General features: G+C 46.9%; 1 protein-coding gene across 8 annotated transcripts in view; it reads right to left on the reverse strand.

The window, feature by feature from the left end:
* KIAA0513 (KIAA0513 ortholog) overlaps positions 1-16,889 on the reverse strand; it is a 93,086-nt gene that overhangs the window by 57,015 nt on the left and 19,182 nt on the right. Inside the window, exon 2 of one of the 8 annotated variants that reach the window (XM_043526143.1) lies at positions 10,803-10,922. The exons of 5 other annotated variants lie outside the window; for them this stretch is intronic. The gene's annotated coding sequence lies outside the window, so the exon portion shown is untranslated. Of the gene's footprint in view, positions 1-1,227; positions 1,410-10,802; positions 10,923-16,889 lie in introns of those variants that run through there. 2 more of the 8 variants (XM_037877477.2, XM_043526146.1) reach the window with 2 other exon arrangements.

Here is a 16,889-nt window from a genome sequence, read left to right on the forward strand (position 1 = left end):
CTCCAAGAAGCTGATCAGCAAAGCTGAAAGCCTGTCACTGAAGCACAATTCTGCCAGTGCCTCGGGATAAGATTTCAGATCATGAGTTTCCCACACCTGGCCTGTCCGTGCACAAAAGTACCTCTCAGCCAGGGAGAGGAGAGAGAGAGAAGCTGTAATGGACTGCTCCACACTGCACCAATGGGGTTTGAAGGGAGTGCAATCCAGCCATCTGCAGCCCATTGCATTAGTACAATGAGAAGATTTTAAAGGGACCAGGATGTTTTGCAAGGGGGATCCCCAGTGGAAAGAGAACAGAGGAAAATCTCACACATACCCTGAACCAAATAATTCAGACCAATCTGCAAATGCTGCGCTTCTCAGGTGAAAACCAAGATCTCTACAGTTCCAGACTGTCCCCCATGCGCCAGGCTCTAAGGCAGAGGCTGCCCCTGCTTTGGCACTGAGTCATTTCCCTTCCTTATCACCTCACCTAGATTTTACCTGTGGTGAATAAGTCTCAAAGCGCCTTTGTTCCCTGGGCTGTTCTGCTTGTTCAGTGACAGGTTATTAGCACACAGAGAGGCTCTTATCTGACTTCACAGGAGCAACGGGGGACTTGGGAACAAGCCGTGGAACACCATGGATAATCTTGAAGAAGCTGCAATCCCTCTCTCAGGAGCTCATATGCACCTAATTCCCCCCCCCCACACACACACACCCCTCTCATCTCCTTTCCCCAGGCCTGCCCAGCGCTCATTGCATGTCAGCTCAAAGAGGAAGGAAGGTGTATGGGGTGGGTGGGGAAGAACAGGGCGAGGGGGGGGAACGTTGTGCAATTTTGACAGGGTTCACGTCAGTGGGTTTCTGTTCCCAAGCACAGCACACTCCAGACAACAATGCAACTAAACTCCCCAACCTCAAACCTCAAAGAGAGCAAAACACAAAGCAGGGGCATTGCCTCTCTGCAAAACTAACCAAGCTACACTGGTCAGAATCAGCAGCGGTTCACCTCTTCCACTCAGGAGTCTGAGAACCGAAGCAATATACTTATAGGGCATCATCTCGCACGCTGGGCTTAGATGGTGTACTGATGGACAGCATGCCAACCCTTAAACCAGACAGATAGTCCAACTACGAATAAAGCATTTCATACATCTTTAAGTTTAGCAAAGTTAAAATAAATATCTCTGGTGATCTCGTTTGAAAGCAATGCAATTACTGTAACTACCGTGGGTCATAAATTACCTGCTTTGCCACTTGCCTGGTGATCCGCTTCAGGAAAATGAAGAAGAGGAGACAGGGAGTAACGTCTAACTCTAGGCAGCTGTTGAGAGGGGGGGAGGGAACAATCCAACAGCAAGGGGTAGATGCTCAGCGCAGTGCGCAAAGCAATTCAGCACGCACCATCCAGCAGCCTCCAGAGCTGCGTGTGTCTGTGAATCCTCGTGCACCCGTCTCCATATCAGCCACACGCGTGCACACCCATGCGCACCCTGTTGATCATGATAGGCTCTTGTCAGTTTCCCCACCCCCTGCGTTCCAATTAGCAAGTGGCACACAACATATTCACTGACTCAGCTAATAATTTCTCTCTTTCACTTAAAGGTCAAACGCCGAGGGATTTTTTTTTATAATGCCGTTTTCTGAGCAGAGAACGAGCAGCACGTCCCAGAGTCACCAAAAGGCTTTGACATTTTAATTCCATCAAAGCAGTAAATGGGGGGATGTCAAGGGGTCTGAAAGCATTCCTCCACCCCCAGCAAGGGGCTATGTGAATTGTGCGTCACTAACAAGCCGGGAACCCACCCCACCATCCTCCGCAAAGCACTAAAGTGAGAGGTTAGCAGACAGAGAGTTTTATTGTTCCCTCTACAGCACTTGCACCTCCCTGTGGGGGGGGTGGAGGTGGAAAGTGGATTCAGAAGAGCAAGTGAGAGGGTGGGACCCTTGAAAAGGGCAGAAACGGCGCATCCAGAGTTTGAAATGTTGAGTTTTTTCTTTGAAAAAATCACCACTCTTCCCAGCCCGCTGTAGAAACAATCGGTGCCGAGTAGTTTCACAGCAGGGGTATGCGACCACTCTGCCCTTCCTACCCCATGCAGCAGGGAAGAGGCCCTAGAAAGGAGAAGGCTGAGAATCTCTGCAACGGGGCAAACCCTCCATCTGACAGAAGCGACACTGCACCATCTAGGAGCCTGTTTTATTGTATTTATAAAGAAGCAGGACATCAGGGAGGCTTTACTGATGAAGCACCACTTAGCTAGCCCCTTCACTTCCATTTTTTATTCTAGCATCTTCCTTCTCTTTCTATTGGTATTCTTTGCTCTCTATTCCCACAGAACAGTACAGCAGCTACTCAGAGTTTTGTGGTCACTAGCAAGCCATAAACATGGCTACTGAACTGACTTCACAGATCTCCGCAAAAGCCCCACTCTACCACCAGCTCCTGTTACAAGGGAGAACCTCTTCTCTCGCCACAGGATTAGGACTTTGTACTAATTAGAGCTGCAGCCACTAGAGGGCGACACAAACACGACCCAATCGAGGGCAGCGAACCGTGTAGCACTAACGAGTTCCGTCCTCGTGCTTGGAGAGTCATCTCGAGCCCTGTCCTCACTGAGAGTAAAATCATGCTCGCTGTGCCTGTGTGTAAAGTAGTACCATTCTTCTCCCAGGGCAGACAGAGACTGAGGACAGCACGTATTCCTCAGCCCTGGCAGATGAATCCCAACACGGGAGCAGCTGGGACATTTGTAACTCCTCCTTCTAGAGTAAAATTCTGGAAGTCTCCCAAGAGGTAGAGAGCGAAAGCAGCACAACTCCCAACCCCCATCTCGCAGGCACCGGACAGGACACTATGCCGAATCCCAGATCTAAAGGCCATCGGACTATCCACTCAACCAAGGGATCCGGTGGGAGAACTGTTCACGAGCTATAAATACATTTGATCAAAATCACCGGGGGAGACACGCCTAGGCCCTGTTGGTCGAGTTAGATTTCCTTAGAAATTTCCTACAGATCCTCAGCAACCAGCTGTGCTTTAAAGCGCATTGCTCCCTTAGCAGCCTGCTCAGCACGGCTGCTCTCAGCTGTCCCAGAGCTTAGCCTCGAGGCGGGAGAGAGGACTCACTATCAAGCCCAGGATCTTACATACACACCGATGTATGTAAGCCACTTGTTAGGGCACCTTATACTTCCCCCTCTCTGTATCTGATCCACGGAGGATGCCAGTCTGGTACAGCCTCCGGGCTCTTCCGCTCAAGCGGTAGACGCTCCTGCTTTCAGCTGTGGTAGCTCCCGGTGTCAAACAAGATGGCAGCTGTCATGGAAGCACTGCAAAAGGCCACAGCCCTGTTTAATACACCTTCTGCCAAAGCCTCATCCTTGAAGTAGAGGGCATTCAGCACTGCAATTAGCATCACTCTCATGATGGAGGGCCTCTCACTGCCACCCAGCCCCACATCACAGCAAATACGATCCTCTATAAGGCTTTCCAGTACTTTTCAGTAATCCTGTGCATTGAACTCCAGCATCAGGGAACCTCTGTTCTGAGAGCTCAGACACCCCTCTAATGCATGGTTTTAAAAGGCACCTTGCTGCTGTACATGGTGCAGCATGGGGCTTGAAGTTACCGATCCAGAGATACATATTTTTCCACCCTAAAATGCTTTTTTAAAAAGAAATATCACACACGTGAACGTGGCCAGTAGTTCCGAGCAGAAAACCAAATGTGTCAGTAATTTACTACTTTCCACTGATTAAAATGATCATTAACTTGTCCATTGCAAAGACCATTTAAAAAAATTATCCAAACCCAAAGCTTTTATATAACAAAGGTATGCAACCACACCTTATCTTAGTTACACCCCATCCCACTTTTGTCTGTGATCACTTGTTTTCAGGTCTTAACTTTCATTGTAAGATATTAGATGCCCAGATAGCAGATCCCAGTTTAATCTCAGTTCTGCTGCTGTAAATCCACAGTAACTTAAATCGAGTGACCCCAGATTTGCATCAGAGTCACACAGATCAGAGACTGGCCCCATGTCTTATTTGTTCTGTGAACTGCTATTCATGTTCAAGGCACTGTATCAGTGCACACATCAATCCATCTGTGTTCTCTCTCCATGACACTGCAGAGCCACCAGCCAGGAGCAGAAGGAACAATGGTATTTATTTCAACAAAGGGTATTTCAATCACTTCTCCCCCGCCCCCGCAACTTTGACATTTCATCCCTAAAATCACTAGTTTCTTCCAAAATGGAAATAAAGAGCCAACAGCCTAGTCAACCTAATGTCCCATGCATACCTGCAGGAACAGGTGAGGAACCTGAGCTGTCCATCTCTACTGTGTATCAAGCTTGGTTATTAGTACAGAGATAGAAGAGATTCCATAGCGAGTTACAGAAATATATCTACAGCCAGAAGTTCCCCTCCCAATTCCTTCTCACGTTAAGCCTTACCTTGAAAACAACTGCCTGGAAAACAAAACAGACTTACCTGCCTTTTGCTAATCCGCGGTGTATTTGAATCCAGAGGATTACTCAACATCTGACAGCCCCGGCAACTATAAACTCACTGGGGCATGTGGGAGATTATTTCTGGTAATGTTTTCTTCCCCCGCCTCCTCCCCAAACTCTGAAGTAGGCTCACGAAGGGGGCAGGCAGCAAAAGAGAAAAATCCCAAACCATGCCAGATCGCAGAAACTAAGATGTGATTCTGTGAGACAGTACAGCTAACATTCCAATTCTCCAGCATTGCTGGATGTGCCAGAAGGAACTAGACAATGGAAGGAACACTAATTTCATACTAGACGTCCTCGGAAGGAACAACATGGACCTATGATATCTTCCGATAAAAACCAAGATGTATTTTTTATTCCAGGCTTGTTACAACTTGTACACCCTTCCTGCTAAAAAAAAACAGTCACAGGAAGAGTGCCCCTCAGGCCCTTTGCAGCATCTTGCAGAGTCGCGTCATCTTCGTTGTCTTATTTCCATAAGAGGATCAGTTACTTTTCTGCTATTAAATAGGCTGCACCACACAAAGAAAATTCAAGGTTCACAGTGCCTGTCAGTCCAAAGTTACTGAACAAACTATACACATAGGAATCCCTTGCAGCCACTTCCAGGGTAGAACATTACAGCAGTTTCACAGCACACAAGAACACTCCATGAGTGTTTCAGGCCGGAAATGAAGGGTACTTTGGCAGTTTGTATTTACCCACATTGGAATTTGGTCAAGGGCACTGGGGATAACCCCCAGTTCTTGCCAAAAAAGACCCTGGGGACTTCAGCTCCAGCCAGCGTACAGGACTTTGGCTTTGATGATGCCTCCAAAACAGCAGCAGCAGCCCAGGCATCAGAGCGCCGAGAGAAGAGTAACACCTAGAGAATGAACCAGCTCCTCTTCCCGAGTCTCCCATCCAAGTACCAGCCCAGCCCGATCAGGCTCAGGGTAGGAGATCTGAGGTGGTCACCAGTGGCGAGGTGCAATTCTGCAGTGAAAGTCCTTTTCAGTTAGGCGCAAGACAAGCCATCAAGACGTCACAACAAGGCCCAATGAGCCATGACAGACAAGCTTTTCCTAAACTCTAAACTCAAACAATTATGGCACTGTCCTAATGAGTCCTGGTGGGATAAGTGCAGCATTTGAGCCTACTCCATGGAATGGGACACAACTGGATGACCACAGAAGACCCTTCCAACTCAATCATCTAGGAGCTGAAGAGCCCTCCAAATGGGATTGGTAATCAGCTAAGTGACGGAGCTGATCATCTCTAGGTGACTCATTCAAATACAGCCTGCGTTAGTAATAACTAGACACATTTGCTGGTCAATGGCCGGCCGGAGGACTTTGTGAAATGAATTAGTCATCTAAATTCACTGCCCAATGGGCAAATCTCACACATCACCACCACCACCAGGCACCTTCACTCACAACTCAACAAAGAGCACAACCATTTGCATGGGCCTGGAGACCTCATCATCGTTAGAGCTGGTCATCCCATGCATGAGATTGAGGCACGTCACAGTACGCTGCATGAGGAAGCTTGCACGGCTGCCATCGGCTATGCGCACACATTTTAGGGGGTTCACGGAAAGCTCCAGTTTCCAGGGCCAACAATACAGTGGTTAAGTTAGTTTGTTTTTCTGTGTGTTCACAATTAATACATAAGGAGAAGAGAGGAAAGTCCCCCTCTGCTACAACTGTGCTTTTGACAGCAGAACAAGAGAGTCTTCAGCATCCAAACAGATTCATGTGTATATTTTACACTTCGTTTTGTTGCCTCTATAGGCTGCTCGCTAATGAAGATTCTGGGGGTGGATTTAGTCTGTCATACTCAATAAGCAACCTATGTTTTTTGTACAGTGACAGCAAGGAAGAGTTCCAAGAATAGGCATGATCCAAGTCTGCCTTCAATGGCCAAGTTCACATCTTCCAAAGCTGGTTCGAGAACACAGGGCGGGAGAGAAAGAGGAGGAACTGATTGAGAGCAGCCAGAACAGCCAGATGCACTTCAGTTGCCCAGGAGGCAGCTAGTAGGGGATTTGCACAGGACCTCTTCCACAGAAGTTACCCTAAGCATTGCTAATTCAGGTCTCATGCCCCCTAGCAGAATGAGAAGCATATTACACACTGCTTATTACACACTGCCTCACTGCAAGGTGAGAGCGGCTTCGGGACAGCCTGCCCCATGAAACATCAGGATTTCCAAGTGAAAGATGTGACACAAACTCCTGTTGCAACAAACTGCAAGCGATACAAAAGGGCAAAATACCCAGGAGTCTGCATCACTGGATTTTGTAAAATCCATATCCCCCCTCTGCTCAATATTTCACCCGGCTCGACAGTGAACAACTGAGTGCTTCAATAAAGGACTGAAAAACGGGCCTGAGCTGAAGAGGCCAATGTTGCCTGGGCTGACCCCAGCACGTCTCCAAAGAGAAAGTCTAGCTACACCAAAGTGGAGCTGCTCTGAGTTCTGAGTTCTGAACCCAGTTGTCTGCAGGTGTGGTTTGGTTTTAGCACAGATAACCCTTAAGCGGCAAGGGCCCTGGACAGCTCCAAATCTGCACAGGGCTGAACACACCAATGGCATCCGAACATAATGCTGAGAACCTGCACATGCTGGCTGCTGCATCACTGCAGGACCCTTGGCTCAACTTGGGTTCATTAACTGACTGCTCAATACATAATTTTGTAAAGTGACAGCATCAAGTTAAGCACCAAATTATACTCACCCTACAGTCCAGGAGACTTTTTTAGAAGTAAAAGAGAAAGGAACGTGTTCCTCTTTCTACACATTCCACTTCATGGAGAGTTTTAAAGGAAACAAAATATTTGGCAGTACCACCCTTATGGATTAAAACCATCTGGAGATGACAAGCCCTGACTCCACATTGGAAAGCTATCATCAGATCCATTGATCTCTAATGTGCCCATCCCTGTGGTATTCCAGATGCCAATTTAACACCTCCCAGGCTATATGCAAACATACATAAACACCCATTGCAATAGTGTGTTACAATGTGATTACACTGCCAGTCAGGAGGGGCACTCTTAAAAAAAATAATCAAGATATGTCATTGTTCCACCACATCCCTCCAGAAAACTCTCCTAATCCAAAGTATGTCCGCGGAATTAAGCTGGCATCTCCCTCACCAAATGTCCCTGGTTACATAGACTCACTGTGAGGCCTTAGGAAAGTCCCTTAGCTTAGCTTCCTTCTATCGCTGTTTTGACATCTTTTAAGTGGGGAAACAGCACTTCCCTGTACCAGAGAGATTTGTGGAGGCATTAATTAAAATCGTTAAAGCCCACAGATTCTTGGAAGAAGGTGTTACAGAAATGTTGCCATGCATGACAGTCAATTGCATCATCTTGCCAGCCGACTACAGTGTCTTGCACTGCGGGTTCGTGGGGTTTGAAATGAGAATGATGTGATACATGGACAGCAAGAGTAATACAAAAGGTGTTTTGGTACCTGCCACTCCTGGAAAGACTATTTGGGTGGTAGGGAAGTAGTGAAAACCTCAAGCAGCAAACTGCCGACAGTACTCTACTAGCATTTGTGAACACAGCCATATTGTACGCATGGCGCTTAGGAAAATGGCTAGCATCTTTCTGCCACTCCCATGCTCCTCACCCACATTATGCCCGTATGTGTGGCAGAGTTTATTTTTGAATTCGGATATGCAGAACCAAATAATAAATTAGATCCCACCTAGTGCATTGTTCAGTCAGTGCAACCTTCTTCTCGACTGTATGTTTTGACCAGAGTCTGGAATCATTTTAAAGTGTGCCAAGCAATGGAGCTTCCATCACTTCTCATGGGAGGTTAGCTCACAAACTAATACATCTCACCACCAAGGAAGCTCTTCTTGATAGTTTGTAAATTTCCCTTTTCTTAAATGTACTCCTAGTTGTTCTTCCTTTTATCATGGCAAATTCCTCTCTCTGGGATTCTCAGCCCTTTCAAGATTTTCATTCTTCTACCCTGAGATCTCTGCCCCCAGATTGCTGTCCGTTGTGCACACAACTACCAGACTGATGTGTAATTGCACACACAAGTTAGGTATTGGGTATGCATTGTGTGCACCTTAACTGTTTGAAAGCCAGGCTCCTGGATCAGTGCTGGAACTAGGGGTGCTACCACATCCCCAAGCTTGAAGTGGTTTCCATCATATACAGGGTTTACAGTTTGGTTCAATGGCTCTCAGTACCCCCACTATACAAGTTGTTCCAGCATCCCTAGGCTCATGCTAGATAGTCAACTATGCAAAACCACCTCCAGCCTTTGCAAAGAAAAGTTACATACACACACACACACACACAGAATGATACATAGAAAGCGCACATATTTATTCAAGTGCTAGTATTCTTGTAATATTAACTGCTTTACAAAGGAGAACTTTCCCCATTACCAAAGGTTTTTCTCTATTATGGACAGCTGTCGCACAGCATGCATGAAAAGATCAGCAAGTGACTCATCCGCCTTAATCAAGTTAGGATGAAAGCGTTACATTTACCATCAGCCTCCACACAATCTGCAGAGTGCAAAAGTTATACTAAACAAGTGGGAAATGGCTAATTCCATTCATAACACATTTTGGTAGACGTACGCAAAGTTGCTTAGATGTCGTCTAACACAACAACGTACTCATGATTTTAATCAGATGCCAAATTTAAGACACTCATCACATGTTGCATTTACATTGTAAATCAGATCACATCAATTCCTCTATCTAGGTTGCTTTTTTGTACATCAACATTACCTTCCTCTCTATTTGCAACATGCAGAATCTGTAGATGCCTTCGTCCAAGTCAACAGCAGCCATTCCCACAGCCCAAAACCAACTGTCCAGGCTAACTGAGTTGGAAAGATGCATCTCAGCGCTAAGAATTCAGCACACGTTGGAAGTCTGTGGCAATAATTAAAATCAGGAGAAACACAAAAGCTGCTCTTCTGTCTCTTCCTTGCACTAACATATCAGTTACCTCTCCCAGAAGCTGTTCCATTTGCTAATGGACTCAGACGCTTCAACTTGAATGAAAGTCAGGACAGTGAGGTGGGAAGGGGGAAGAGAATGTAACAAACGAGAAAGCTTGGGATAGGATCGTGACGCTGGCAGACCAGGTGCCAGCTTATGCCAAGACTCTCAGGGCTCACTGAAGACTGACAAATGCTCAGCTAGAAAGCAGTCTGGCTCCCCGTGAGTTAGCATTGTTAAAACAGATGTTAAGTTTACAAGAATGTGTTGAATGTTTAGACTTTATGAAATGCTTGTAAATTCCTGCATGCGTTATCTTACAATATCTGTATCTTATGTTATAAGGTAAGATTTCAGTGTTTGCTCTGAAACTGGAAAACGCCCCGCCCAGTCAGGAGAGAAGCATTACCAAGTGTGAAATACTAGTTTACGACATGAGATGTCATCTTCCGCCCAACAAAACAAGGCCTACACACATCAGACAAGCCACTGTGGAACATCAGTGGGCAGAAGACTTTGATTGCTTTCCCCACACCATGAAGAGGGGACGTGCACAAAAGCTCGTCCCATCACAGTTTGAACTCAAAAGGAAGGGAATAAAAATTCCTGTCAAGGAGAAATCATCATCACTGGGCCGCTTGGAATTCGGCGAGGGCAAAATTTTAAGCATAAGCAAGGGATCCCCAAGCTGCTTGGCTTTAGCTAGCTCTAAAGGGCACACAGAGCTTGCGTATCATAGCAGCTATTACATTTTTGGAACCTAAGACTGTAGCTCATTTTTGTGGATAGGTTTACCTGCTTTAACCTTGTAAATAACTCACTTCTTTTTCCTACTTAATAAATCTTTAGTTAGTTTATTACAGACTGGCTACAAGTGTTGTCTTTGGTGAGAGATCTAAGGTACAATTTCCTGGGGAAAGTGACTGGTCCTTTGGGACTGGGAGTGACCTGAATCTTGCTGTGGTTTTCGGCGTAAGGGACAATGTATCACCAAGGCAAGCTTGCCTGGGTGGCAAGATAGACTGGAGTGCCCAAGGGGACCGTCTGTGACTCCATGTTAAGGCTTGAGGAATTCACATTTGATACTTGGTTGCTGAAATCTAAGTCTAGACCACACAACCAGTTTGGAGATGGTGCCCTGTTTCTCGACAGTCTGCCCTGAGGTTGGAACCCACGGTCGAGAGTCACTGCAAACTGTTTAACAAGGATCTCCCACCATCCTTAATTCATCCCTGTTTTTGCTACAGGTATTCCAGGTGCCTGAGAAGAGCAGATAAGCTTGTATATCAATGTGCTTGACACAAGAGAGCATGCTAACCACTTACCGGCAGTGCTGAAATGACAAGACTAGAAGCTTTTTGGGGCAGGAACGATCTTTCTGTTCTGCGTTTGTACAGCATCTAGCACAATGAGTTCCTGGCCCACGACTGGCCTTCCCTGCAGTGCTACCACAATACAAAAAAAAAAGGATAAAAGCAGGGGATTTGAGTGTTTCTATTCTAGGAGAGCATGGGGGTGTAATTAATTCTCTTTTGCTGTGGAAGCAAATGATGCCACAATCAAAATTATGGCTTCAGGAGGCAAAAGCAGCAAGTGGGGCACAAGTGGGGTATGTAGCAACAAACCTGGTTTCCATGTGTGGGGTCTCAGTGATATCACAACGGCAGAGAAATGCAGGAACTAGGAAACATTAGCAGGGCTGTTTCTCAGCAAAGCTTTCTTTGAAGCAATCTAAGAAGTATCAGTAGCTCCTTAGCAATAAGGAGCTTCCCTCTGAAAGCTTTAGACAGGGATATGCAGTGCAGTCGTAGCCATGTCAGTGAGATCATATCTTTTATTGGAACAGCTACTGTTGGAGAGAGAGAGAGAGAGAGAGACAAGCTTTTGAAGCACACACAGATCTTTCTCTCTCACCAACAGAAGCTGGTCCAGTACAAGATAATACTTCACTCAACTTGCGTCTCTGAGAGGCAGCAAACCATGCAGCAAATGTGCAATGAGATTTAGTTACTGGGCATCAACAGCAAATTCAGGGAAAGAAATGAAGCCAACTTTGATCCATATAAAACTTTGACAGCTGAGATGGCCCTGCCTGTCAAAGAGATACCTAGGAAAAGCAGGCAGCTAACTGCCTAATTAAATGCATGGAGTAGCTGTGTGCTAAAGCGTAAGGGTTGCACTGGCAAGTGACAACTTATCCTTATCTTACTGCTGCTTGTCACAGAGACAGGTCTCACTCCATTGGTTACAAAGACATTAAATGAGGTCTCTAGATGCTGTATCTTAGCCTTTCAACTGTCAAAAAAGGCCTCACTTAAATATAACTCTCCAGAGGGGAGGCGAGTATGAGGTTTAAGTACGGTTTGTACAGACCCTCCAAGTTCCTTGAATGAAGGGTGCTATATAAAGTATTATTAATCATCCTTTATCACTTAATATTATAAAGGCAGGAAAACATGGCCACAGCAAGGGGAAATACACTCAGATTGTCTAACCAAGTGGCTCTCAACCAGGGGTACGCGTACCCCTGTGGGGTACGCAGAGGTCTTCCAGGGGGTCCATCAACTCATCAAGATATTTGCCTAGTTTTACAACAGGCTACATAAAAAGCACATGCAAAGTCAGTACAAAGAAAAATTTCCTACAGACAATGACTTGTTTATACTGCTCTATACACTGAAATGTAAGTACAATATTTATAGTCCAATTGTTTTATTTTATAATTATATGGAAAAATGAGAAAGTCAGCCATTTTTCAGTCATAGTATGCTGTGGCATTTTTATATCTGATTTTGTAAGCAAGTCGTTAAGCGAGGTGAGACTTGGGGGTACGTGAGACAAATCAGACTCCTGAAAGGGACACAGTAATCTGGAGAGGTTGAGAGCCACTGGTTTAACCCACTATTTCTTAACCAGAGGGATGCAACACTCGGGGATGAAGGGTCACATAAGATGGGGGGAGCGGGGAGGGTTTGCAAGGATTTTATTACACGCTAAAGCAAAGAGACTCACTCCCTGTACACCCTGACCTTTCAAGGTCAAGTATTCTCAGTCAACCTCTCCAAACACACGTGCAAATAAATTATACAGGCATATCACTGTTAATATTGATAACATTTTTTACTCTTAAAGTAAATGTAAGAGGATGACAAACATTGTACTTACAGAAAGGGTTGCCATCTGAAAAGGCTGAGAAACAGTGGTCTACACTATGGCACTGATGCTATTCTTCCAAATAATATAGTGCTAGGGGCTAAACCCTCTAACAGGCACATTAAAATGGAGACAGACAGGCTAGGTAGTATATGACAGTGGTGTCCAGGACCTGATTTTCAGAAGTGTTGAGCATCTATAGTTTCAATGGGGGTTGTGGGTGCTCAGCACCTATGAAAAATATCAGGCCTTGCATCATTACCTAGCTGTTATATGACAGAAGCAGATGGTAGGAGCAGAATCTATCAGTGGGTTAGTATGCTGGGCTCCTTGGGGTAGAGAACTTCTACATCTGTAAAGCTAAACCACACAAAAATTAAGCTCTTCTTCATGAGTTACAGTACATGGCATATAAATATGTAGAAAAGGGAATTTAATTTACAATTACCTTAAGCAATCTCTGTGCACAGACTGGAAGGAAAAAATCCCTTTTCTTTCCATAAATATGAAGACATTTCTGAAAATTATTAAGCAAGTTACTTTTGCTCATTTCATTCCATTTTTATTCAGTAAGGAGTTGTTTTGTTTTGGGCTTTTTTGGCCAAAACACGAACACAAAACAAGGAAGTCGGACTTAATACCAAAAAGCTACACACTACTAATTAGGCGCAGGCAATGGATCAATAATGTAATGCTGCACTTGGACGTTCTTAAAATGCTTTACAAAAATGGCTTGGAACTACCTCTCTTTTACAAAGGTGGAAAGTGAAGCAGAGAGTTGAAATGACTTTTCCAAGGTCACATGATGAGTTAGTGACAGAGCTTGGACTGGGACCCAGGTCTCATATCTTCAACCCCAGGACAACACTACCTCTCTAGTGTATTACATCCTGGACTCAACTCCTGTTTAGATCAGAACGACAACACATACAAAAGCAAAAATGAGATAGGTGGCACTAACCCGGTCTCTGTTCAGCCAAACTACAGAAGCATCGTACAATTTGACGCAAGTAGGGTACATGCTCAGAAGTAGTCCAGGTCACCAGTGGGGGAATGCAAGTTAAGACGGAAGGTCATGAGAAGACCAGGACCAAAGTAGAAGGGGAGGCTGAAGGGCAGGATTGAAGAGCACTGGCAGAGCCAGTAGGCTAGGAAGCCTGGAAGGACCAGGTAAGTGCTGCAGGTCAAAACCAAAGAAACTGCCACACTGGGTGAGACCAACCATCCATCTAGACCAGTGGTTCTCAACCAGGGGTCCAAAGCCCCCTGGGGGGGCCGCGAGCTGGTTTGAGGGGGGTCCACCAAGCACAGCTGGTGTTAAGACTGGCTAGGGCCCAGGGCAGAAAGCTGAAGCCCCACCATGCAGGACTGCAGCCTGGGGCCCTGAGCTCCAGCACCTGGGGCTGAAGCCTGAGCAAATTAGTTTTGCAGTGCCCCCTGTGGCGTGGGCCCCGGGCAATTACCCTGCTTCCTACCCTTAATGCCAGCTGTAGATTTTATCTGGAGAAAAACAATTGTTGTGGTACAAGTGGGCTATGGAGTTTTTATACCATGGGGGTGGGTGGGCGGGCACTCGGAAAGAAAAAGTTTGAAAAACCCTGATCTAGGCCATGCACCTCTGCCTTCAGACAGCCCCAGATGCATCTCCATAACGGCCAGCAGTTAAGCTTACACCATACCCACCCAACCCAGGACTGTCTAGAATCAGTGCAATTATTTCTTCATTTTTCTGGGCACAAAGTTCATTCACAAAGATCAAGGGTTTGAACCTCGGAACGATTTTACAAAACCTAGCACAATTAAAATGTTTTCCTTCAGTTCCTAAAAAATCCAGAGTTTGCTGTTCCGATTTGAACATCTTCCTGCAGACTCGGAAACCCCTAACCTGGGGCCCTGTGCACAGGACAATCAGAAAGTGAAACTGACAAGTAAATAGATGGGGCTGTTTATTTTTGAACTGCCCCTCCTGAAGTACAGGGGTAGGGGTGTGTAAGATTCTTTCCATACTCAAACTAAACTATGACGAGCAAAGGAAAGGCACTGCTTTGCATCTGTGCTTTTAAAATGTCCTCCCTTAAAAACTTGAATCACTGGCTAAAAAGTCTGATGGTGTTTTCAGAAGGATTGCATTGCACATTTTTATGAACTGAAATTTTCAGAGGTGCTAGGGACCCACTGACTCCTGTGAACGATGCCAAGAGCTCAACCCTTTTGAAAATCAAGCCATTTACTTCCCGACCTAATTATGGGCCTTAGAGACTCACTTTTAAAGCACTGATCTAGCAGAAAGCCAGCATTCGCCCCAGCTGTTCAGAACGGCTACTATTTATCCCACTAACGTCTAGTTTTGAATGTAATGGGGCTTCTGTTTCAGGGTTCTTCCTAAACGTTCTCTGGCTTGTTTTACATGCCAGACGAAGGCAGGCAGGGACGCTGGAAGCAAGGAGCTCTGCTGTCAATCAGCTGCCTAGCCTGAGGGATGGGAATCATCAAGGAACATTTTATCAGATTAACAATGAAGCAAGGGCAATTTCATGTTTAATAACAATGGGACTGAACAGTCTTTGCTCACAGGATTCAAGTCAAAAAAAAAAACACACCACCTTTTAATCTGGGGTAAGTAATTAACCACTAAGCAATGCCCAGAAGACAGGGTCTGGTGCTACAAAACACAGAGCACAACTCCTCCAGAAGTCGATGGGAGATGAGCATGCTCACCACTTCGCAGGATTGAGCTTTTACTGAGGATATGCTTTTAAAAGACCCACCCTGGAGCTACGGACAGTGATACAAACTTTACCACTGGCCCAGTCAGCTGAGGAAAGTCAAAGACCAGAATCTAGTTTCACCCTGGTCCACCAGAAATGCACCAGTCATCTTGGATTAAATAAAAAGCAGCTTCAAGGACACATCTCACCCAACAATTTTGAGCCCTGCGTGCCGGAGTCAGCTGACCCACAGCCATGCCATGACTCTCTGACTGCAGTGGAGTCTAAGAGTCTAACGCAGGGGGATCTGAATTCAGGTCCCTTATTGCCCTAGGACTGGCAGGGGCTGGGAACGCTGCAGAGGTAGTAGCCGGAAAGGGAAGGAGAAAATGGAAACTTTGTATCATTCCTGCAACCCCCTCCTCTTGGGTGAATGGCCGGCTCTGGAAGCAGCTACGTTCACCTCTCCTGAGCCAAGACTGTGTAAAGCCAGGGTCTCTGTGAGCATAGGACCTAGGCAGGGCACAAATAGAGGAGGGAGTGGCCACCAGCCCACTGGGAACTAGGTAGACCAGTGGCCCCCAACACGGTGCCCGCGGGTGCCATGGCACTCACCGGGGCACTTATGTGCGCCCGCCTACTGAGAAGGGTGCGCTTCTGGCGAACAACCCGCAGCTGAGGAGCGCGGCCGCCAGGCAACTCACCGCCATAGCTGGTCGTCCAGCGCCCGCCACACTTTTCTGGGAACACGAACATGCTACAGCAACAGAAAAGTTGGGGACCACGGAGGCAGACCATCAAACAGCCATGGGATGACGTCTGCCTGGCTACTGAGCAGTCTCCCAAGGGAAGTGATGGAAACGCCAGACTTAAAATTGGGCTGGACAACGCATTAGAAAAGATCTTGTGGGGAACTACCCGGCCCTAGCCAAGGAATGGACTAGATGGGACCTGATAGAGACTAAAAAGATCGATCCTCCATGGAAATCAGGATAAGTGTGCACAGTACCGGGTTTACAATGGTGCCACAGCCGCCCTGGCGCCGGGCCCACGCTCAACAGGGGCCCGTCAGTCGGCCAGGCACTGCACTTCACTTGCACTGCGAGCCCAGGGGCCATCGCAGGCTGGCTCCTCTCCAGCCCCTCCCCAGTGCTCCTCTCGGCTGTCCGGCCACCCCAGGTATCCCTGCCCCGTCGTGTCCCATCTCCTCCGCCCACTCGCTCCTCCGCCAGCTGGGCTGGGGGGCTCTCGGGGGTCACGTCCCACCAGGGTCTGCCTGCCCCACTCCCCAGCATGGCTCTGGGCGGTCTTACTCCGCCCGCCACCTCCCAGGGCTGAGCCGCCCAGGACCAGTGCAGGGGCCGGGTCATTCTCGGCCAGCATGGAGGCCTGGGGGGCTCGTCTGGGCCCCAGGCAAGGGGGTTTGAGGAAGCCCGGCCTGGCCAGACCCCTCCCACTCTGATCCCCGACTGGCCCCAGCTGTGATGCTGGCTCAGCCCAGACAAGGCCAATAGCCCCCGCCCAGCAGGCCTGTGGGGGCAGGCAGGGAGG

This window comes from Chelonia mydas, chromosome 12 (assembly GCF_015237465.2).
Source record: "Chelonia mydas isolate rCheMyd1 chromosome 12, rCheMyd1.pri.v2, whole genome shotgun sequence".
Classification (NCBI taxonomy): domain Eukaryota; kingdom Metazoa; phylum Chordata; order Testudines; family Cheloniidae; genus Chelonia; species Chelonia mydas.